The sequence below is a fragment of the Equus caballus genome, chromosome 23 (genome assembly GCF_041296265.1).
Source record: "Equus caballus isolate H_3958 breed thoroughbred chromosome 23, TB-T2T, whole genome shotgun sequence".
NCBI classification, from domain to species: domain Eukaryota; kingdom Metazoa; phylum Chordata; class Mammalia; order Perissodactyla; family Equidae; genus Equus; species Equus caballus.
In genome coordinates, this window is record NC_091706.1 from 64,965,194 (window position 1) to 64,988,209 (window position 23,016).

At 50.5% G+C, this 23,016-nt stretch overlaps 1 long non-coding RNA gene across 1 annotated transcript; it reads left to right on the plus strand.

Moving 5' to 3' along the window:
- The first annotated feature begins 22,090 nt into the window (after window positions 1-22,090).
- On the plus strand, window positions 22,091-22,658 carry LOC111770217 (uncharacterized). The gene is made up of 2 exons (XR_002803332.2): window positions 22,091-22,435; window positions 22,515-22,658. It is a non-coding gene; the product is annotated as an uncharacterized lncRNA (long non-coding RNA).
- Window positions 22,659-23,016: the final 358 nt, after the last annotated feature.

Below are 23,016 nucleotides of genomic sequence, written 5' to 3' on the forward strand. Positions count from 1 at the left end.
AAGTTTCTTATTTCACTGGAAAAAAAAGAAGCAATCACGGCAAATTCCACCGCCGTGTAAACCAACATACTGACACATCTACCGACGTGTTCTATCTCCCCCGTCCCCCGTCGCCGTGAACTGCCCACTCTCTCATCTGGAAAGCCCCCTCCACTTGTTCACTAGGTCCTGTGCCTCTGCACATGGGTCCAGAAGTCCTCCCCTCTGTGCATGGTAAGAATTTCCCACCGCAGTGGAACATTACCGTCAGCACAGCACTGCACTGAAATTGTCTCATTTAAAAGAAAAACAGCAACAAAAAAATCTTTTGACTTTTGCATCCATCTCCAGCTACAGCCCTGTGCTGGATATTGTCTGTGCTCTCCCCTGGATCACAGGAGATGGACGCCTGGGAACCACATTTCCTCAAATCCCTGCTAGCAGGCTGCTGGTTAGATCCCACCAGCGTGAGGAACTCTCATACTGCTTGGAGAGTAGAGGAATATAGAGCTGTTGTTTAGAAGCAAGTATTTCCTAGGCATCCTGACCCTCCTTATTCCTGCCTCAGGACCTTTGCATGTTCTGATCCTGCTGCAAGGGAACCCTTTCTCCCCCCAGAGAGACACATGGCTCTTTCTTTACTCAAATGCCATCTTCTCACTTAGGCCCTCCTGATGATGCTACATAAAATCTCAACCTGTTCCTCCTCTACTCCCAGCACTTCTTAATTCCCTTTTCCTAACGTATTTTCTTCTCTACCATTTAACATCATATGACCCTCTCTGTGAATGCATATTTATTTTGTTATTGTCTGTCCTCGCTAGGACGTACACTCCACAGACACAGGGTTTCCATCTGTTTTATGCCCTGTTAGAATAATGCCTGACATAGAGTAGATACTCCATTTTTTTTGTTGATTGATCCAAATGAATGAATACAGTATATGATTCAAAGCCGCACAATGTCTTCGGAGCACTTCTTCAGGTGTAACTCACAGGTTCTATAGGACCAGCTTTTATTATCATCATCATCAAGATATTCTGCTATTTGGTTGTAATTTCCTTTTGGAGTTAAAAATTAGCTAAAAGGTAGGTTAAAAATGTCCAGATCATAGGGATCGTTTGTTTGTTTCTGGCTATTTTGTTTGTTTCTTGTTTTTGTTATTAATTTCTCTTTGTACTGCAGTTGGCTCAGAGAACAATGCTTGTGCTGTGCAATTTCTGGAGTATAGTGAGGCTTTCTGTGTGCCCTGTTAAAGGGTCAATTTTGATGCACCATTGGCACTTGAAAAAAGTGATTAATTATGTTATTTTGGTCTTCTGTAACTTATTTTTGTCCGCCTGCTCCGTCTTGGATTTAAAGTGATTAAGGTCTCCGTCAACAAGTCCTGTGTGTGGCCTTCCTTGTATGGTTGTGCTTTGTCCTCTGGGAACGTGGGTGCCCTCTCACTTGGTGGGTGGCTATTCGTAACCGTTGTGAATGTGACCTGTTGTGTCTTTGCTATGGATCGTGCTGTCTTCATTGTAGGGCATCCTCCTTGAATCCACACCTTGTTTGACTGTGACCTGCTTTCTTCCTTCTATGCATTTGCCTGCCATGTCTCCACCCACCCTTCACCTTCGAACATCTTGATTTTTTAGTTGTGCTTCTAATATAGATTGTATTGTTTGATTTTGCTTCCTAATCCGGTATTTGAGTCTTTCTCTTTCTATATTAATTTAATGCATTTACATGCATTTATTTGGTGTAGTCTTAATTCTGTTTCATGTTACACATTCTGGGTTTTGGGGTTTTTTTTGGTGAGGAAGATTGGCCCCAGCTAACATCTGTGCCAGTCTTCCTCTACCTTGTATGTGGAACTCCACCACAGCATGGCTTGATGAGCTGTGTGTAGGTCTGTGCCTGGGATCTGAACCTGTGAAACCTGGGTGCCGAAGTGCAGCATGCAAACTTAACCATTATACCACTGGGCTGGCCCCTGCATTCTGTTTTTTTGAGGAAGATTAGCCCTGAGGTAACATCCACCACCAATCCTCCTCTTTTTGCTGAGGAAGACTGGCCCTGAGCTAATGTCCGTGCCCATCTTCCTCTACTTTATGTGTGGGACACCTGCCACAGCATGGCTTGATAAGTGGTGTGTAGGTCCGCACCCAGGATCCAAACTGGCGGACCCCAGGCTGCCAAAGCGGGATGTGTGAACTTAACAGCTATGCCACTGGGCTGGCCCCTGCATTCTGTTTTTAATAGCTTTTAAATCTTTGTGTTTAGTTTGATGTATTTGTGTTTTCTTTGATCATTTGTTAAAATAGTTAACTTTTAATTATAATTAAATATAATGCACTTAATCTTCTTTTTTTGCATAAAATCCATTGACTCCTTGTCATAAGCAACGATGAACTTACTGTATTTCCTTCCCTTTCTCCCCCTGCCAACAAACCAGTTTAATCTTATTAAATTATTTTTGTCAAAGTTTTCCTTTGTGTTTTAAAAAACATATTTCTCTTTTAATTTGTTCCTCAGTTTCATTGATCTCTCCTCGTCTTCAGTTCTCAAAGATGAAGAAACCACCACACCCACAATATCTACCAGATTACATCCCCCTTCTGCTCCTGGTCACTGTCGCATGAATCTCCCGACATTATAGCACCGCTCTTGCAGTCTGTCATGTATCCCGAGTCCTGGCTTGCTTTCATCTTAGCCCCACAGTTAAATAGCCCGTGCTCACAGCCCGTCCTCTGCTGGGACTTCTCGCTCGTCCACACGTTGTCTCGAGTGTCTCCTGCAGCACTTTCTCAAATTATTGTACATTTAAAGAACACTTTTCCCTCTTGCTTCTTAAACTAAACAGCAGTCTGGTTGGGTTCGAACGTTTTGGTCACTTTTCCTGTTCCTGAGGACCTCTTAGACTCTGTTTCACTGTCTTCTAGGACTGACGGCTGCTGTGGAAATGCTGGCGACCAGCCCAGGCTCCTCTAAGTCAACAGCGTGATCCGCGTGCAGGATGCGTCCCAGTGTTGACTGCTCTCTGTCACTTTTTCCTAAGGAACAATGTGCCCTTTCAATAAGCAGGTGCATGTCTTCTTTGACGTCAGGAAAGTTTTCTGGCATTATATTTTAAAACATTTGTTCTGTCGTATTACATAAGTTCTCTGTCCCGGTGACGGTGGGTATGTGTTGGATCTCTGTCGTCTGTCTAATGCACCTATTACCTTCTCTCAAATCCTTTAACTCTAAGCTCATCCCATCCCAGTGTCCTCAGTCCTGTACTTTATGCCCCTTTTCCACAATATTTATATTCTTTCTCATTGATTCCAAAGCTGCCTTCATTTCTGGAGGAACACACCTTTCCCGTGTTCTCTTGGCTTGTGGTTCAACTCCTTCTGTCGTCCTTCCAAGTCATATCTGAAAATCTTGTATCTGTGCTTTCAGGTTTGCTTTATTAGGGAAATTTCCTTGTTACTTTGTTGATTCCACGGCAATGTGTTTGTTCACAACTCATCTGATCTGTAACAATATTTTTCAGACGAATGTTCTTTGTTTGGATTTTGGTTTTCCTGTTCTGTGGTTCCTTTTATTTTACTTGGTTTATCTGATTAGATCCTGTACCAGACTCATTTCACTATAGATCTTTAAAAGACGTGAGTTCCTTCTGGATATGTCTTTGGGAAGTAGTTCCCAGGGTAAGGGGCACAGGCTGGTCCGAGTCAGCAGGACTTTCTTTCATGGCTCAGGGTTGTGTGTGCCATGGAATTATTTTAGCCTTTGTCCCCCACAAGCAGAGTTTCCAGCTCACAGCTCAGAAGCTCTTCTCCAGCCCCCCTCACCAACAAACCACTCCCGGCCAACGTGGCTGCCTCTCTGCCGTTCCCGCTTCTTAAGCACTTGCACGAAGCACATTGCTGCAAAGCACACCTGCCACTCCACTCCCAGTGCTGCACACAGGGGATGGCGCACGGCACTGCAGGGGCCTCCCTGAAACTCTGAGAGGCCTTCCCTCCCATGTCTCCAGCACCTGTTCGACCCCTGCTCCTGGCAGCCTCCCTCTCGTGTCACAGTTTGGGGTTTTGAATATCTCTAGGTCGTCGGAGAGGTCGTTCCTGTTTCCCATATTCCTTGTTGCTGTCGGATCTCTCAGGAGGAAATAGGGAAACAAGGATTTTGTGTCTTCGTTTTGAAACCAGATATTGTGAAGTTCAAACTCAATTTGGAACAACTTCTTTTGGTGTCTCTGCCCTCCCTTATTAGATTGCCGTGTCCGTCCTAGCACTTCGCAGACGACTTGAGGCTCGAGCCGGAAGCTGTTCTTTGACTTGTTTTTATTGGAGCCACTATTCCTCAGGAGGAATGATTTGCAAATGCATCGTAGACACGAAGTGCTTCTTCCTAGACATCACTTCTTCACTGAAGTCGCTCCCATTACAGAACTGTTGTGCCTGCTGAGGTCATGTACACCCAATGGGGACATTCCATCAGAAATGATTAACTTTGGTGATTAGAGCCAAATGGAATTTCTTCCCAGAGAACTCCCATTCACAGTTAAAATAACATTGTAAAAATTGTTATATATATATATATATATATATATATATATATATCCTGAGATGCAGTTAAGCAGACGTTCAGTATTTGTTAACATTTGAAATAGTTAGGACTCCTGAACTCAAGCTTGCTTTAAGGGCAGCATCCTTGTATCCACAGCACACAGAACCCGACACACACGGTGCTCGGTGCTTGGTAGATAAAGGCAACTTGACTTCTGTCCCTCACTGTAACTCATGTTTGATTCACCGCCCTCCTCCCGCACCACCTCACAGTGTGCAGTTCTCCTGGGTGTGCGATCTCCAGGCTGGTTCCAAGGACACTGGAGCCACGTTTGCCTTTGCTGTCTGTCCGTCTGTCAGTCTAGCTTCCGTCTCTCTGACGTGGAGGAGGGCTTCCCGTGGTGGTTCTATTCTCATTGTTGGGGGACCAGCGCAAGTCTGGACTAATGGTGCTTTGGTGTTGGCATTCCCTCTTTTCTGGCTTCCTGCATCACAGACACTGGAGGAAATCCCGGGAGAAAACACAGCAGGAGCATTCATCCTCGTCAGTGTCACCGAGTCTGCCTTTCCCTAATCAGAAGCCGACACCTGAGCTAACAACTGTCGCCAATCTTCCTTTTCTTTTCCTTTCTGCTTTTCTCCCCAAATCCCACCAGTATATATAGTTGCATATTTTAGTTGTGGGTCTCTCTAGTTGTGGCACGTGGGACGCCGCCTCATCGTGGCCTGATGAGTGGTGCCATGTCTGTGCCCAGGATCTGAACCAGCAAAACCCTGGGCCGCCACAGCCAAGCGTTCCAACTCAACCACTCGGCCATGGGGCCGGCCCTGAAACAACATTTTTAAGAGTGTTTCTCCCAACACTATGAGGACCTCAGAGCCTTTGCATTAAAGGACCCTGGTGGCTGGAGACAACCCTGCCTGCAGCCTAGACTGGATCAGACACCTTCAGCTTTGCTTTGTAAACTTGTAGGACGTGTGGTGCATTACCTTTGACTGATTTCAATCATATTCAATTTTTTTCTCCCTGTACCCACTCACACCCATGTGCTTTGGAGAAAAATACATCCTTATAATTGACATTGGTCTGAGCCCTTTTGAGGAACTGTGATATCTCAAAGTACCGGGACCTGCACTGTCCAGGAGGGAAGCCATTAGCCCACATGGCTGCTAAGGTGTGAAGTGTGGCGAGTCCAGATTGAGATGGTTGTGTATGGTAAAAAAAGGAAGTAAAATGTGTCACTAGTAATTTTTTATATTGGCTGCATGTTGAAATAATATTTCCTTATATTGAGTTAGACAAAATATATTATTAAAATTAATTTCACTTTATTTTAACTTTTCAATGTGGCTACTAGATAATGAAAAATTTTGTACGTGGTTCACGTTTGTGACTTGTGTTATGTTTCTGTGGGAGAGTACTGACCCGGACACTAGCCCAGGCAGGTTCTGAATTCTGGGCCGGATGCAGGGCCTGGAAGGACGGAACGTGGAAAGAGTGAACTGGGCTCCTGTCCAAAGGAGGCTGATGTTGTCCTACTTGTCTGCTCACCAGCTGTGTGACCTTGGCCAAGTGACTGAGCCTTTTGCACCTCAGCTTGCAGGGCTGTGAAAATGGGTGCAAGGATGCCTCTTTCAAACATCATGAGGATAAAGTCAGGTAATAAATAAAGCACCTGACGTGAGCAAGCCCTCACAAGTGGTGAGTTCCTTTCTTTAGGCAAAACAAAAGGACCTAGAAATCACATTTGTCTTTTAAACAGTTCTGCCAGCATCATGCGCGAAGCATATGCTTTACGTGGAGCACAAAATAAGATGCCGGTGGGGGTGTCCTGGGCTGAGGCCACTCCATCTCAAGGAAGTGATGAGACGCACCTCAGGCAGGCAGGCGGGGCAGTAGGGGCGATGGGGAGTGCCTGGTTAGCTCCAGGAAAATCCCAACAGGAGGAACAACTCAGCAGCGAGCAGCCTAGAACTCCCAGCCAGCCACCCGTGTCACAGGCGCCCGATTCAGAGCCGCTTTTTTGAGGGGAGGTGGCGAGGGAAGCAAGGGCACCAGAGGGTTTCCGGGAAGTGGCCCCCGGGTGGCTGAGGATCAGCAGTTCCAGGCTTTGAACAGCCCAGAGGCTTTCCGCCCAGCCCTCCCGTCCACTGGTCTGAGATGACGCCTTATCACTGGGCTTTCTCATCTTCCTATTGGTTTAGGTGAGTGTCCCAGCAGTTCCAGGCTTTGAACAGCCCAGAGGCTTTCCGCCCAGCCCTCCCGTCCACTGGTCTGAGATGACGCCTTATCACTGGGCTTTCTCATCTTCCTATTGGTTTAGGTGAGTGTCCCAGCAGTTCCAGGCTTTGAACAGCCCAGAGGCTTTCCGCCCAGCCCTCCCGTCCACTGGTCTGAGATGACGCCTTATCACTGGGCTTTCTCATCTTCCTATTGGTTTAGGTGAGTGTCCCAGCAGTTCCAGGCTTTGAACAGCCCAGAGGCTTTCCGCCCAGCCCTCCCGTCCACTGGTCTGAGATGACGCCTTATCACTGGGCTTTCTCATCTTCCTATTGGTTTAGGTGAGTGTCCCAGCAGTTCCAGGCTTTGAACAGCCCAGAGGCTTTCCGCCCAGCCCTCCCGTCCACTGGTCTGAGATGACGCCTTATCACTGGGCTTTCTCATCTTCCTATTGGTTTAGGTGAGTGTCCCAGCAGTTCCAGGCTTTGAACAGCCCAGAGGCTTTCCGCCCAGCCCTCCCGTCCACTGGTCTGAGATGACGCCTTATCACTGGGCTTTCTCATCTTCCTATTGGTTTAGGTGAGTGTCCCAGCAGTTCCCACGCTGCAGAGGTTGCCGGTCTCCAACACGGAGGCAGTGATTTCCCATAGTGGGACAGGCTGATGGGGGGGTGCTCTGAGAAATTCCACAGAGGTGTGGAGTCAGAGCCAGGCTGCAGGGAGGCAGGCAGCCGGAGCCCCCAGACCCAGACAGAGCGGGGGCACTTGTGTCCTTTAAGGGTATGTACACGGCACCCAGCACTTCCCACTCGGACCTCCCACTTCTGAAGTTTGTGAGCGTGGCAGAGGTGACAAAGCACCTACTCTTGGAAAACTTCCCAACCAGTGATGCTGTGAATGGAGAGTGCGTCGAGTAACTGGAAGCTTTTGTCTCTAGTGAGGTCTTGGTCAAATCATCGGAGAAGGAAAAAGTGCACAGAAACATACAAATATTTTAAGTCTTTCTATTGCAGCATGTGTTCCTGAATACAGGTATTTGATTATTCCTGTATATCCATATTTATTATTATTTATGATTACAACATACGTGTATTTATTTTGGTGGCCTCGGATGAGCCCTGGTACTCACACCTTGTGTTGTCCCCTCCCAATGACCTTGACCCTGTGCATGCTTTGACCAATGGATGTTAGTGAGCAGGACAAGGAGGCTTGACAACAGCTCATGCTAGGCTCGTCTTCTTGGAACACTGTCCCTAGGAGCCCTGAGTCTCCTGTGAAGAGATGGAGCTACCCTGCTGGGGAAGCCGCGTGGAGAGAAAGAACACCCAGCCCAGTGGAGAAACCACTGTGGATGTTCCAGTCCAGCATATCCGTTACCCAGCCAGGCGGCTGCGTGCTGAGGAAGAAGCATCAGAATTGTTTCAATGCATTAAAGTTTACTGTTGTTGGTGGCTCAGCAATAGAGAATTGGGACAATACCACTTATAAAAACTATTATATTGGGCCCGGCCTGGTGGCGCAGCGGTTAAGTTCACAAGTTCTGCTTCAGCGACCCTAGGTTCACCGGTTCAGATCCTGGGTGCAGATATGGTACCGCTTGGCACGCCATGCTGTGGCAGGCGTCCCACATATAAAGTAGAGTAAGCTGGACACGGATATTAGCTCAGGGCCAGTCTTCCTCAGCAAAAAGTGGAGGACTGGCAGCAGATGTTAGCTCAGGGCTAAACTTCCTCAAAAAAAAAAAGTTACAAAATGAAAAAAGATAAAATTGCTTATCAAAATACATACAATAAGAAAGGATCAAATGAATCACTGAGGAAGTTTCGTAGAAAAATGAGGAGTAGAAAACATAATAACACCCTAAGTAAGATCAGCTCACAGGAAGACGTGCAACTGCGCCCCGAGTGGTCCCAGGTATGGTAACCTTCCTGCACCGAAACCAAAGGAGGAGACATGACCAGTTACCAGATCCACAGTGTGCAGAACAAAGCACATGGCAGTCCGAGGGACACTGAGTCTGGGGTGAACACTGTGTGGCGGTGCTGGAGAGCAGAGGGGGACCGGCCTAGACCCAGAAGCCTTCGCTGAATGGTGGGCGAGTGCAAATTTTCCTTTTATCTTCTTTCTATTGCAAAATATAAAACACAATCAGAAAATTATGCAAAGCCAAGGTAATTTATCACAATTATACCTGCATAACCAGTACCCAGGTCAAGAAGGATAACATTGCCACTCCCAAGGACCCCTCACTTGCCCCTGCCTCTGAAGGTAGCAATTATCCTGACTTTGATGGAAATCACCTTCTTGCTGTTCTTGAGCAAGTGAGTGCCATGGTTTAGTTTTGGTGGTTTGATCTTTATCTTAATGAAAGCATGCAGTACATGTTCTGTTGTAGCTGGCCTGCTATATTTAGCTGTGGATCATTGCTTTTCATTCCTGTCTAGCAAAACACTTTATGAATATATCTCTGTTATTGATGTACATTTGGGTTATCTTCAGTTTGAGGCTGTTACAAATACTGCTGCAATGAGTATTGCATTTATCTCCTGGTGAACATGTCCATGCAGTTCCGTTGGGAACATACCTTGGGGTGAAATGGCTCGGTGTGACATGATTTGTGTCCTTGGCTGTAATAAATGATGTCAAGCTGTCTTGCAAAGTGGCTGTACTTATGGAAACTCTTACCACGGAGGGTGAGAGCTCTGTCACGTCATGTCATACCAAAACCTTGCTACAGTCAGGCTCTTCCATTTGGGCCATTCATTGCGTTGTGGTTTTGATTTAATTTTCCTTGATTGTTAATCAACTTAAGTATCTATTCATAGATTTATTGGTCATTTAAAGTCTTTTGCTCAGTTTTCTTTTTGATCGTCATTTTCTTAATGTGTAGAAATCCCTTATGTACACGGGAAGAGAGCCCTTTGTAAGGTCAGTACCCTCCAGACATCTCCTCTCAATTTGTGGCATACTTTTTTTTGGCGGGGGGGGGGGGGGGTGAGGAAGATTGGACCTGAGCCAACATCTGTGCCCATCTTCCTCTATTTTGTATGTGGGATACCGCCACAGCATGGCTTGATGAGCAGTGTGTAGGTCCTTGCCTGGGATCCGAACCCATGAACCCTGGGCCACCAAAGCAAAGTGTGAGAACCCAACCACTATGCAACCTGGCTGGCCCCTCATTGTGGTGTATTTTGTCCCTTCCTACAGGTGTATTTTGAGACCAGAGGGTCCTAGAACTATTATAGAATAGTTTATCAAGTCTTTCCCTTTATGGAAACGCTTTTTACATCTAGTTTAATTGCTCTTTCTCTAGCCCATGTTCAAGAAAACATTCTTTTATATTTTTGTCTAAAAGTATTGTTTTGCCTTTCACATTTAGACTTACAAATGTGTGTGTATGGTGTGAGGACACTCGCTTTCTCTTTCATTTCCTTGTGGATCACCAGCTGCCCCAGCATCACATACTGAAAAGAATGCTCTTTCACACCGGTCAGTTTTCCTTGGCTTTGCGTTGTGTTCCCACCTTGACTTCAGTTACTGCTCTTCGAGGCTGTTAAATGTGCCGCTCTGCCTCTCCTGGCCCCTCTGAAACTGGAAAATGCTCCGAAAACAAGGAAAAGCAGCCCTGAGGCCAGCACACCTCTTGGGGGTCTCCACCTTCACTCCAATACCGGAGGAATTCTCCACACCATTTCCAGCTCTCCCACGCTCTTAAGCTGATGTTTTCATAGTGTATTCAGCTTTTATCTTGTCTCCCCAGGAATTTTATCTCAATTGAACTAACTACTCATCACTACTAGAAGCAGAAGTTTGATGATTCAGTTTTAAATAAAATTTGCAATATCTTCGCACGTGGCAGGAGAAAGCGGAAGGACGAGGAGGCAAATACGAAAGCTTCAAAATCGAGCTTCTGCTTTGGATGTGGTCAGGGAGCACGTTGGCTTTGGGGGCTGGTACAAATGCCCCCGGGGAGACTCTATGGGGCAAGAGGCAGTGTCTTGGAGGGGAAAGGCCTCAGGTTCATGGAGTTGTGTTTCATGAGGTGGCAGGCCCTCCAAAGCTTGTTGGAGCCTAGCTAATTTAGCTGCAAGTAACATGCAAATGAATTCAAAATGGTTTAAATGACAAAGGAAGTGTATTTTCTCACATATCTCAAATTCGGGAGTCAGAGGGATTCCAGAATCAATTAATTCATCGCCTGGTAACATCATCAAGAACACGGGTTCTCTCCCCCTTCCTCCGCGTTTTGGCCTACAGGAGGCCTGCCCCGCACAAGCTGCCCGCGCTGTCCGGACACCATGCCCAGCAACGGGAGTGGACGGTGACAGGGGAGGCACTGCTCTTTCCTGTCCTCCTCTTGGTGTCTCATCTCAACAACAAGGACAACCTTCCCCAGAAGCCTCTAGAAGATGCCCCCTCTTGTCTCTTCAGTCAGGATGGTCTGGAATGTCCATGCCTGATCCAACCACTGGGAGGGTTGAATTATGACTCACCCTTTGGGACCGGGATGAGCCCACCAGCATCCCCCAGGGAGCTGCTGTCTGCTTCCAAGAAGTGGGGGGTTGGGAGAGCACAATCAGAGTGTGCAGGGGTAGGAGAGGAGAGGAGAGGCCCGTGAACACGCGGGTTTGTTGGCATGGTCCTGGCCAAGGCCCAGGGTCCTAAGTGTGGGGAAGGAAGGAAGGCTGGGAGGAGAGATGGAGGAAGGGAGGCCACAGCAGGGACAGGGGCTGAGGACAGCCCCCCAGCAAGAGCAGGGGCAGCAGAGTTGCTCAACCTCCAGGAAAAGAATTCTTGCCTTGCCTGCCCTCCGTGCCCTGCTTTCATCACCTGGAAAGTTCCCTCGGGCAGTCTACAGCGCCCTGGGCCCAAACCGCCAGCCTCCTTGTGCGGGTGGTTCAGTCCTCCTCTCCGCTTGCAGACCCAGAGGCTTGTGAGGGTCGTAGGATTGACTCCTGTTGAACGAGAGCACTGGAGCCCAGGACGGGGGCTGGCGATAGCGCAGGCCGGAGACCACCCAGACTGACGTGAGCCCCGGTACAAACCAGGCTTGAGGGGACCCCTTGTCACTCTTGGCCTTTTCCAATGGAACCATCCATCAAGAGATGACAGCAACTCCAGCAGCACATGTATGTTTGGACCGGGGGAACCGTTCACGCCTGACCTCAGGCTGTGGCCGCTTCTGTGTGCGCCTCTGGGGGCAAGCTGAGCCTGCTGAAGGGTTGACCGGCCCGTCCTTTAGTCCTCCAGCTAGTCTGGGCCCTGCCCGAGCCGATGGAGTCTCCCTCTGGGCAGCATGAGGTTCAGGCAGGAGCTGACTCAGAGGTGCCCCAGCTCAAATGGGAGCGTGGGCTGCGGCTTTGCTCTGTTTGGAGTTTGGGGCTGATCTTCGGGCCTGGGTGGAGCTGGGTGGACACTCTAGAGGATGGGGCCAACAGGAGTCACCTGTACACGCTCTTCAGCCTGGGGAGCAGCTTGTCTTGATTCCGTGCCATTCAGTCAAGCAAACACTGGGCCCGGTGCTGACCACCTGGAGGTTAGCAAGTCATGCGTGTCTCATGGAGGACACAGACTTCCTGATTGTCACACGCAAGGACCCTCTGCAGAGCTTCATGTTCGAAGGGAGGATCAGGGCCCAGCAAACTTTTTCTGTAAAGAGCCAGACAGTAAATAATTCAGCCTTTGAAGGCCGTGTGGTCTGCACTTCAGCTACTCAACCCTGTGTCATAGCATGAAAATAGTCACGGACAAATCGTAAATAGGCGAGCGCGGCCGCATTCCCATCACACTTCACTGACAATTACAGGCAGTGCTCTGGGCTGGCTCCACAGGCTGCAGCTTACCAACTCCTGACCTAACTTGATCAAGAATGCCATTTTCTATGGGAGAAAGAACTTGGGAAAATTGTGCGTAATTGTTCTTTCATCTTCATTCACTATTTGACTTAAACACTTGTTAATGACATTTTTAATTGCCATTTTTAGTAAAGATGATGCATTGCATTTTAATCTCCTCCTAATTGGCCAGCCAAGGGGGAGGGCAGCCTCGAATCTTCTTTCCTACCGCATCAGGCATCAGCTCTTTTGAGTCTGATTTGCTGCCTAAGTAACTGCGCCGGAAGTTTCTATGGAGTTACAGTGTGGGTGAGTCAGCCGCTGAGTTCTTTCTGCTCCTATTCGCACGATCTCTGAAGAGAATGTGGATTTTCCTGTTTGTCCCCTGCTATCTCCACATCCACCTGGCCTTGCTTCTCTCACCATCCCCGAGAGCCAGAGCGCCCACGCAGTCCCTGAGTGCACTGGGATGCCCGTCAGTGTCGCTGGAGTAGGACACAGAGCCACCTGCGCCATCTGGGACGGAGAATCATGTGCGAGCCACACTGCTCGTGCAGCATCCGTATTTAAGTCAAAGCTGGGTGTGTTTGCTCAACGAGAAACACCCTCTCCCTCTCTGGGCCTGTGGTCAGTCAAGATGTGAACGGATCCAGGGTCGTTGCAGTAAGCTCAGAGGGAGAGGCTCCGGACGACCTGCCAATCAGGGCTTGGAGCAGGGAGGAAGCGGGAGGAGCTTTGTGAGAACTCAGCAGTGAGTTCGGGGGCAGAAAACCCACGGTCAGGTCTCCATGTGAGCACTACTTGGGCAAGCCACTGAATTTCCTCTGAGCCTCTCCTTCTGTAAAAGGATTGGTGGATCGATTGCCAGAATGGCCCCAGTCTCCCCATGTGAACATCTTTCCAGTGTGACTTTTCAGGCCTGCCATTGAGAGGTGGAGCTGAGCTCCCCATGCCAAGCATTGGGTCCTGTGACCTGCCATACCTTCCAGCAGCAGCGGCAGTGACAGTGAGCAGGCCCCAGGCTGAGGCCCAGAGGTGCTGCACGTCGCTCGCTCCTGCTCTGTTGTCTTTTTCTGAGAATCATAGGCCTGGACTGGCCCGCTGGGAGAGAAATGTGTATTGGGGGAGCTGAGGTGTCCCAGCTGACAGCTAGTCGGGCCCCACAATCATGCTGCCTGGCGACCCACAGCTTTCCATACACATGCATGTGGGAGCAGAGCCCAAATGACCATCACCGCCCTGTTCCCGGCCTTCGTCGCCCAGCGGAGTTGAGGATCGCTTGTTGTTTGAAGCTGGTAAATTTGGGATGTTTGCTCAGCAGCAATAGCTGCCTGTTACACCTGCTCTATCTCACAGAACGTTGTGAAGAGCAAATGAAGCCACGTCCACGAGACTGCTTTGTGAATCGTAAACAGCACACAAATGGAAGCTGTCTCATCAACTTCGTGAGTTTCCATCAGCGTTGAGACCAAGCAGAAGATGCAAATCGATAGAAACGGCCCCTCCGCTCCCCTCCCTGCTCCCCTCCACACACGGAAGAGCTTGTTTTTCTCTTCTAACTCTCTCGGCCCCTGTTCATCTGCCCGGGTTCACACGCCCCACTCACGCACTCAGCCAGCACTTACTGACCATCTGTGATGTGCCGGGCGCTGTTTTAGGAACAGAAGATACCGGGGTGGAGCGGGATAGGGAGGCAAATAAGTAATGAATGAAACAAAGAAAAAGACCAGAAGCGAAAGGCTGTGCAGAGAAGATAAGTCCAGGGAGAAGTGATATAGTCACTGGGTGGAGACTTCAAGCTGGGTCCTTTGGAAAGGAGGTGATGACAAGATGAGAGCTAATGAAGGGAAGAAGCCAAATGAAAATCCATGGGAAGAATGTGCCAGGAGGAAAGAGTGGCATCGCAAAGACCTCGAGGCCAGAGAGGCCGAAGGCGGATGACAGGGCCTGAGGTGGGGGCAGCGGGGCCGGGCTGGGTCAGCGGCTGGACTTCATTCTCCAGTGTGACGGAGCCGTGGGCACCGGAAGTGAGGGAGGGCTGGCATAGGATTTATGTTAGGGCCCTCGAGTTGCTGTGTGGAGACTTGCCTATAGCAGGACAAGGGACAAAGCCTGGGGACCGTACGGGAGTCTTTCGAGGCTGTCCACGAGAGGTACGTGGGTGACTTACTTTGAGGCGGAGAAGAACAGGCCAATTTGGGATATGAGGGAGGTAGTTTCAGCAGGAATCAAGGATGGCACTTCTTCTCAAGGCGTGTGCATGGGGCCATCAGAATATGGAGCACTTTTGTAGTTCCTAAGCGTGGACACAAACCCATAAGGTGGTCACACTGGAAGCTGGGAGCTGCCGAGCTCCTGGGGCCCCGTGGCTGGGTGAGGGATGGGTGGAGCAGCCGGGGGGTTACTCACCACTCCATCTTACTGCCAGGGGTGGTGCCCAGGCCTGACAGCACTGGACTATTTATTTGGAAATAAAGAGATTTCGATGTGTACTAATGATCTATTCCTGTGCAAAAAGTCACCCCACCACTGAAAGCGATGATAGTCCTTTTTATCCCTCCCAGTTTCTGTGGGTCAGGAATCCGGGAGCAGTGTGGCCGGATGGGTCTGGCTCGGGGTCTCTCGTGACATTGCAACCAGACGTTGGCTGGGGCTGCACTCATCTGAAGGTCGACTGGGGCTGGAGGACCCACTTCTGATGTGGCTGGAAAGTTGGTGCTGGCATCGGCTGGGGCCTCAGTTCCTCTCCCCGTGGGCTTCTCCGCAGGGCTGCCTGAGTGTCCTCAAGACATGGCAGCTGGCCTCCCCCAGGGGGAGCGATTCAAGAGACCCAGGAGGAGGCTGCACTGCTTTTTATGACCTAGTCTTGGAGGTCACACCGTGCTCATGCCACATTCTACTAGTCATAATGGCCAGCCTTGACTCAGTGTGGGAGGGGTGGATGCCAGGAAGAGAGGATCTTGGAAATTGGCTACCAGAGTGTCCTCTGATTCCCCTAAAAACAAAAGCTATTGCTGACCGCTGGTGGCTAGTGCACGGGGGATATTTTTTTGTGGCAGGGATTAGTCCCCATGTCGCCCACAGGGCTGGATTTGAGTCAGACCACCCATGTCCAGTGCTGGCTCCTCCCACTTGGCAGAGGCATGTAATCCAGGTCTCGGGTTCCTCATCTGTAAAATGAGCTCCAGCTCCCGCCTTGTGGTGTGACGTGAGAATTGGGTCCAGTTCTCGGTGAGTGTCCTCCTCTTTCCTCGGCTTAGCCAACTCCTGTCTGCTAGGCAGAGCGCCCTGGGGCACAGTTGTCAAAACAGGTGCTTTGATTCCTGCAGACCTTTCAAGAAATTTTGCATCTTGTTTATGTGGAGATTGAGTCAGTGGGCTTTTTTCTTGGCCTTGCCTGACCCCTTTTGAGGAGGTCCGCACTGGAGCGCACTTTGCTCAGGGCTGCACCACCTCCAGCACAGAGGCAAGCAGGCCTGCCGAACCGGCGTCTGACTGCCTCTCCACTGGGGCAGCCGTCATCTGCAGGTTAATGCCCACCCTAGAGTGAACTTCTCCTTCAGTACGTAATTCGTCAGCCCACACAATCGATTTATTGTATTCTCTGTGCAGGGCCCAAATTGTGGACCTCTGGACAGGTCCATATGATGACATCTCGTGGCCTATGGGCAGCCATCTGAGAATATGCTCAGGACTCCCACCTGTGCACAGATGCACAGGGCTGCAGGTTCAAGGCCAGCTAGCTCTGATTTTTGCCAAGTTTCAAATATGTTTACAGATTAGATATTAGTTATGCAATTTGGCTTAAATAATTTTCTTTTTTCTGAAAATCAGCGTTATGTGTCAGAAGCTGGGAATCATTGATGCTCCTGGTCTTCTGTGTTCTACAGATGGGTGGGCAGTTAAAGTACCACAATGAGTCGATGCCTCCCGTATCAGGTGGTCATTGGATGTGTTTCTTGATAGCAGGGTCATTCATAGGTTCCCCCTGTGGGAGGCTGTTTTCCGGACACTCAGGTTGGCCTGTGTGGGGGACATGGGGGAAATGCATTCTCCTTCCCTAGTCGACAATGCCAGAATGGGCCAATTTCAATGAAATGGAAGTCTTGGGCGGACAACTGAGTTTAAATGGAAGTCAGTTGCTCTCTGCCACCCCCTTCCCCCGGTCCCTAGAGCTCTCATCCCAACAGCCACAGGGACAGACAAGGTCTCACTGGGGCTTTGGGCTTCACAGTGAAGTGGTTGTTCCAGACACGGCTTCTGACAACAACTCAGATTAAACACTCTGGAACCATCTTTATCAAGACTTAATGTTCCTGCCAAATATATTCATGGATCTAAGGATAAGCTATCTGATCCAGTGGCCTTGCCTTCTTAATTTATTTAATTATATAGTTGCGTTCATTGTCGGAAACAGGTGCAATTGTGTGAAAGTTGTCACTGAGTGATTCATGTGGCTCGTGGGTTGGGTAGAGAGCAGTTCTGTGCTGCTGGGGTCTGTGGTCTTGTAACAGTGGGAAGGGGTCCTCATCTTATGAAGTGATCAGTAAGGCACTCCTTCTTTTCTTTAAACATTATCTATCTCAGAAGCTGTCTCTCGGGAACATTTTGTACATCAGAGTTCATTGTTTCGAGGCGAGTAGATGTTTGTGCTATGTAGTGGTTTGCTAGGCCGCGTGACAAAGCACCACAGAGTGGGTGGCTCTACCAACAGCAACACATTCTCTCGCAACTCTGCAGGCTGGTGTTCCGAGACCAAGGTGAGGGCAGGGCTGTTCGTTCTGAGGGCTATGAGGAAACGATGTGTTCCAGGCCTCTCTCCTTGGCTTACAGATGGCCGTCTTCTCCCTGTGTCTTCACACGCATGTGTCTGCGTCCTAGTCTCTCCTTATAAGGAGACAGTCCTATTGGATTAGGGCCCACCCTAATGACTTCATTTTAATTTAATTACCTCTTTAAAGGCCTTGTCTCCAAATGCAGTCACATTCTGCAGTACTGGGAGTTAAGACTTCAACTTCTGAGTTCTGGGGGGACACAGTTCAGCCCATAACACTCTGCTTGATGCAGCCCAGCACGGTTTTGATAACCACAGAGAATAACTTGCAGGGTATATTATTTACGCATGGTAAGTCTATTGCCCCTTTTGATCTGGTATCTGATGGGTCTTGTCATTGGTTTGCCCTGGGGGTAGGAAGTACTGGGAGGCCTCCTGTAGGATCTGGAGATGGGAGTGCTCCTGGGCAGAGGTGGGGCACCCCTGTAGGTCAGTGCTTGTCAAATCTTAACAGTCATACGAATCACCAGAAAACTCGATAAGGCACAGATGCCAGGGCCCACCCCCAGAGGTTCTGCTTCGGTAGGTCCAGGAGGGGCCATTTCTAGTGAGTTCTTAGATACTGCTGCTGGAGGTGCTGGTGGTGCTGGCGGTGCTGGTGCTGCTGGTGGTGCTGGCGCTGCTGGTGCTGCTGGTGCTGCTGGTGCTGGTGCTGCTGGTGCTGCTGGTGCTGCTTGTGCTGCTGGTGGTGCTTGTGGTGCTGGTGCTGCTGGTGCTGCTGGTGCTGCTGGTGCTGCTCGTGGTGCTGATGCTGCTGGTGCTGCTGGTGCTGGTGCTGCTGGTGCTGCTGGTGCTGCTGGTGCTGCTGGTGGTGCTTGTGGTGCTGGTGCTGCTGGTGCTGCTGGTGCTGCTCGTGGTGCTGATGCTGCTGGTGCTGCTGGGGCATCAGCTTGAGCAGCGCTGGGAGATTCCATCCCGGGGACCCGGCAACACCCCAGCACGGTGGTCATGGTGAGGAGGGTCTTAATCAGGGGGACGTAGTGGACTTTCTTCTCTTTGGGACTTTATAGTTAAAAACTTTAACTATAGAAAACTTTGTGGTTAAAGTTACTATAAAAAAACCTTTATAGTACCCATTGTTAGAAGACAAAACAAAAGCGAGTTCTGGGAGATGTGTGTCATTGAGTGAGTTTTGCCCTTTGGCACCTAAACTGGCAACAATGGATTCGCCTGGATGATAAATCACTCATAAGCTGGAATGTAATTCTGGCTGATCGTAAGCTTCACTTTCACTTCTCCAGGGTCAGCTTGACCTGAACTGGCAGATGTGGGGCCTCCACACCACACACAATGGAAGGAACACAGGGTGAAGCCCACTCCGCTTTCCCTCAGGAGTCCACCCACCTCCACGTTTGCTCGGAGGAAAGATTTGGGGGAAATCTCAACCCTCCTGCACTCAGGGTTCTTGGGGTTCTGTCCAGGTGCAGCTAATATCACTCATGCAATTATTCAGAATTTTCTGTTGTTTTCTAGTCCTGGAGGGGGGAGAGTCAGGAGGAGAAGTGGTTAATGTCCTTTCTATGTAATTCAACTAGAATATTAACATATTAAGAAGCTATAAAACAAGGTGATGGAGGTGGCAGCATCCATGTAAATGTCATCGATGTGCCCCTCTTTGCAGGGTCTGTGCTAATGCACCAGGCTGGGCGTGAGGCCTCCGGGACTTTGAAACAAGCCAAGTGGAACACATTGCATTTATGCAGTCCTCCCTGGCTGGCTGGAAATGTTAGCTGTGCAGGGTACCCTAGAGGGAACCCAGGACAACACGTCCTACATGGAGCCAAGGAAACGGAGCTAGCGCCAAGGACCCACAAGTCAGAGGTGACCCAGACTGTCTGCCTCTCCGTACGATGGAGGGCGCTTGCTGCCTGTGCCTCCTCTGAGATTCGGGGGCGGTGGGTGGGAGGAGGGCACCGAGGCCGTGTCCGCCTTGAACAGAGCCTTCACCTGTTCTCCTCTGCCTGGAGCCAGTTGCCAAGGCACGGAGATGACCCAGGGACGCATGGCCCTTCCCACCTGTGACTGGGCGGTGAGGCTGCAAGGTCCCTGGGCAGCTCCTGCTCTCAATGCCTCCCCGAGGTGCCCCTCAGAGACCCTGTGAGTGAGAATGCTCAGCCCACAGAAGTGCCCCTGGCCGCTTGCCCTGCTCCATCCACCCCAAGGATGCCCCTGACTCCAGGAGGATGAACCCCTGAGCTAGACACATCTGTCCATCCAGCCCCATTTCCCGGGATGCGCATAGAGTCCAGCGTGTGGGGGAAGTTATTTACTCAGAGGCAAAGGCTGCAGCCCCATCTCAGGGCCCTGGGGCCCCCTGTGGCCTGTCTGTGAGGGGTCTCTGGTCAGGCCCCAGCTGTCTGCAGAGCCACCTTCTCCTCCATGCCTCTTCTACACCGGGCTTTGCAAACATTGGTAAGCATCGGGATCACTCGGGGGCTTGTGACAGCCCCCCGCCCCCCACAGCCCTGAGTCAGCAGGTCTCGAGGGAGGTCAGAGCCAGCTCCTAGGGGAGGCAGACGCTGCAGGTCTGGACTAGACACAGGGAAGTGCTGGATGACACAAGTCCCATGGCTGCTGCCCATCTCCTCCCCCCTCGGGGTGGGGGATGTGCCGCAGTCTCTCTCATCCCGTCTGGGAGTTCCAGTTATCCTCCGGTCCTCCCCACTCTCAAGCCCAGATCCTTTTACCCACCCTGCTTGAGACGGGAGGCTAAGCAACTCGGGGTGTACAGTCCTGGCATCACCCTCCTGCCAGGGCCCTGGAAGCCGCCACTGGGCGCGAAAGAGCCCAGACCATTTCAGACCAATCTCCTGCGCTCTAACTAGGGGGAGTGGGCCTGAGGGCCTGTGACAGTCCTTCCAGCTCCTGAGCCACAGCAAACACGTCTTCCCTCACGTGCCTTCAGACTGTGTCTAGTTATCCACCAGCACAAACAGTGACCTCAAATTGTAGTGGCTAAAACAGCAGTCTGTTATGACTCTGTCCCTTGGTTCTGTGGGTGAGAAATGGAGACAGGCTACAGCTGGAATGGCCCATCTCTGCTCCATGATGTCAGGGTCTCCACTGGGAGAAGGTAAACTGAGCCGGCCTCTCTCTCTCTCTCTCTCTCTCTCTCTCATCACCACCTTTCTCTGTGGGGAGCTTGGGCTTCCTCGCAGCATGGCGGACTTAGGTTAGTCGAATGGCTAATGGGTGGACATTGCAAGCCTCCTTAAGACATAGCCTCTGAAGTCCCAGAACATCCCTTCCATCACAGCCTATGGTTACGGAATTCAGGAAGGTGGGTACCCAGATTCTACCCATCAATGGAGAAGGAGCAAAGAATTTGTGGCCAAGTTTAATCTACCACAGTCCACCTCTGAGATAACCTACAGCCAGGGCAGACAGTGCCCCCTTGTCCCAACAATGCCCCACTTGGAGCCTGCTCTGCCTTGTGCTGGAGGGTCTTCCCTGGTGTCCAGGCGCTTGCTCAGGGCCTGAGCAGGACAACCAGGAGTGCATGCTGTTTAACTCCCCAAAGGCAACCTCAGCCAACAAGCGAAGGAGGGAGAAGATAATCCCCGGGTCCCCATCCCATGGTAGATGACAGGGAGGCACGGTCCAGGCCGTAACTTGGAGGACCTCCCAGGGGACTGAGACCAACTGGCAGGCAGTGCTTGTTCACTAGTGCACCCTGGATCGTTCCCTGTCTGTCCCCCTGTCTCACTTCCTCTCCCTCAGGCAGGCCTCTCAGACCACCTCCCAGATGAACTGTCCGCCCCCAGTCCTGTCTCAGCGTCTGCTGCAGGGGCGCCTGAGCGAGGAGCATGGTGGGGACTTCAGAGGCACACAGAAAACGTCCAATGCGTGTCAGCAGTTACTACTATTGTTGCCTTCTGGAAATGCATTACCTTATAATAGAGTTAGTTTCCTCATCCGGATGCAGATGATCCCATAGAAATGTAACAACCTGATCCCTGACCGACATCATGACCAAACCGTGCGGGCACCTGTTTCCTTCTCAGCCTTGCAAGATCAGAGAAAGCTCGCTGCCCTCGTGTGAACCTCCTAGAGAGGCCCGTCAAGGTAGGGCCCCACAACAACCATGCGTCTCAGGTGCAGAGCAGGTCTGGATGGGACACTGTAGGTGGGTTCCCCATTAGTGGCGTCCGTGCTTCTGGGTTGTGTTCCCAGCAGGGCGCACAGAGACGCTCTTGGTCTTGTCACCACAGGGCTCGCTCTCACTGCGTGCCCACCGTGCGATGCACTGAGGCCTTCATTTCGTCCTCCACCTCCCAGCTCCCAGCTGCAGTTATGTCCCCACTTGGTAGAAGAGGAAGCAGGCTCAGAGAGGCCGAAGGGCTGCTCACTGCATGCGCGTTTCCAGCAACACCTCCTCCTCCTGACCCCATGTGCATAGCCTTTGTTCCTTGAACACACACACACCCTCACGCACACTCACACCCACACTCATACTCACACACACACTCCTAGACACAGGGAAGGAAGTTTTATGCCAAGGACAGGGTTGGGGGGGTCTGCCCTGCTGCAGACCATGTGGGGGGGTCATTGACTGCAGAGAATTTAAAAACAATAATAAAAGTGACTATAGATGAGTCTGCTATTTATTGTCACCGTGCACTAGGAATTCTAAACAAGGCCAGTGATGGCATACTCTTTCCCCTAAATCTCTGTTGGGGCAGGTCCCAAACAGCTGCTGCCATTCAAGGAGCTTCGCTGACATCCACGTGGGCGGCAGGTTAGCACGTGGTCCTCACCCGCCCTTGGATGAGCCCTGGCTGTTGGCTGTCTGGGACTCGGCTTCACATGCTTGCCGTGAGAGCGCTGATGGTTCCGGCTCGCAGCCCCAGGTGCTGTGTGTTCCTGCCTCAAGACAGCAGGTCTGACAGGCACCAGGACTGCCCAGCGACGGAAAAGATGGAGAAACACAACAAGGCCCTCAATGTGACCAGCTGGCACTTGCATCAGTGTTGAAAATTTCAAACAGTGACACAAGTTAGGACTGTGAGGGACAATATTTTTGTTTGGTAAGGTCAGATTTTGGGTCACATATGAACAATAGTTATTTCTTTTCAGATTATTACTGACAATAGTTTTGTCTTACAGAGGAGATGAGCGTTAACAATGGTCGGCTCTGGTGTAAATCTGCCGGGTCAGCTCCACTGGACCATAACGGACAGAAATCCAGGCCCTTTTTGGGTTTTTCTGTGTACAGTTGTCCTAAACCTGAAATATATGTGATGCATTCCACATATTGCTACTTTTTCTGCTGCAATTATGCCTCTGTGTTATTAAACACATACGCCATATGTCTTTATTTGAAAGCTCAGAACCTGGTCAGTGCTCATAGCAGAGGTAATGCCCACTGCACTTCTGGAATTTGGTTCCAGAGCTACATGAGTACGACTGCACAGTGACTTCCAGCCTGGCCTGTTTCCTCCCGTGTTGGACATTGTGGGCTTCACACGGACTCCTCCTGTCCTACACACACACACACACACACGCACACACAGAGCTCAGGCCTCCAGCTGAGCCCTCCCCAGGAACCGCCTCAGCCAGGAGGAGCTCAGAGTCAGCCATGTCATCCTGGGGCCACCCCATCCGATGG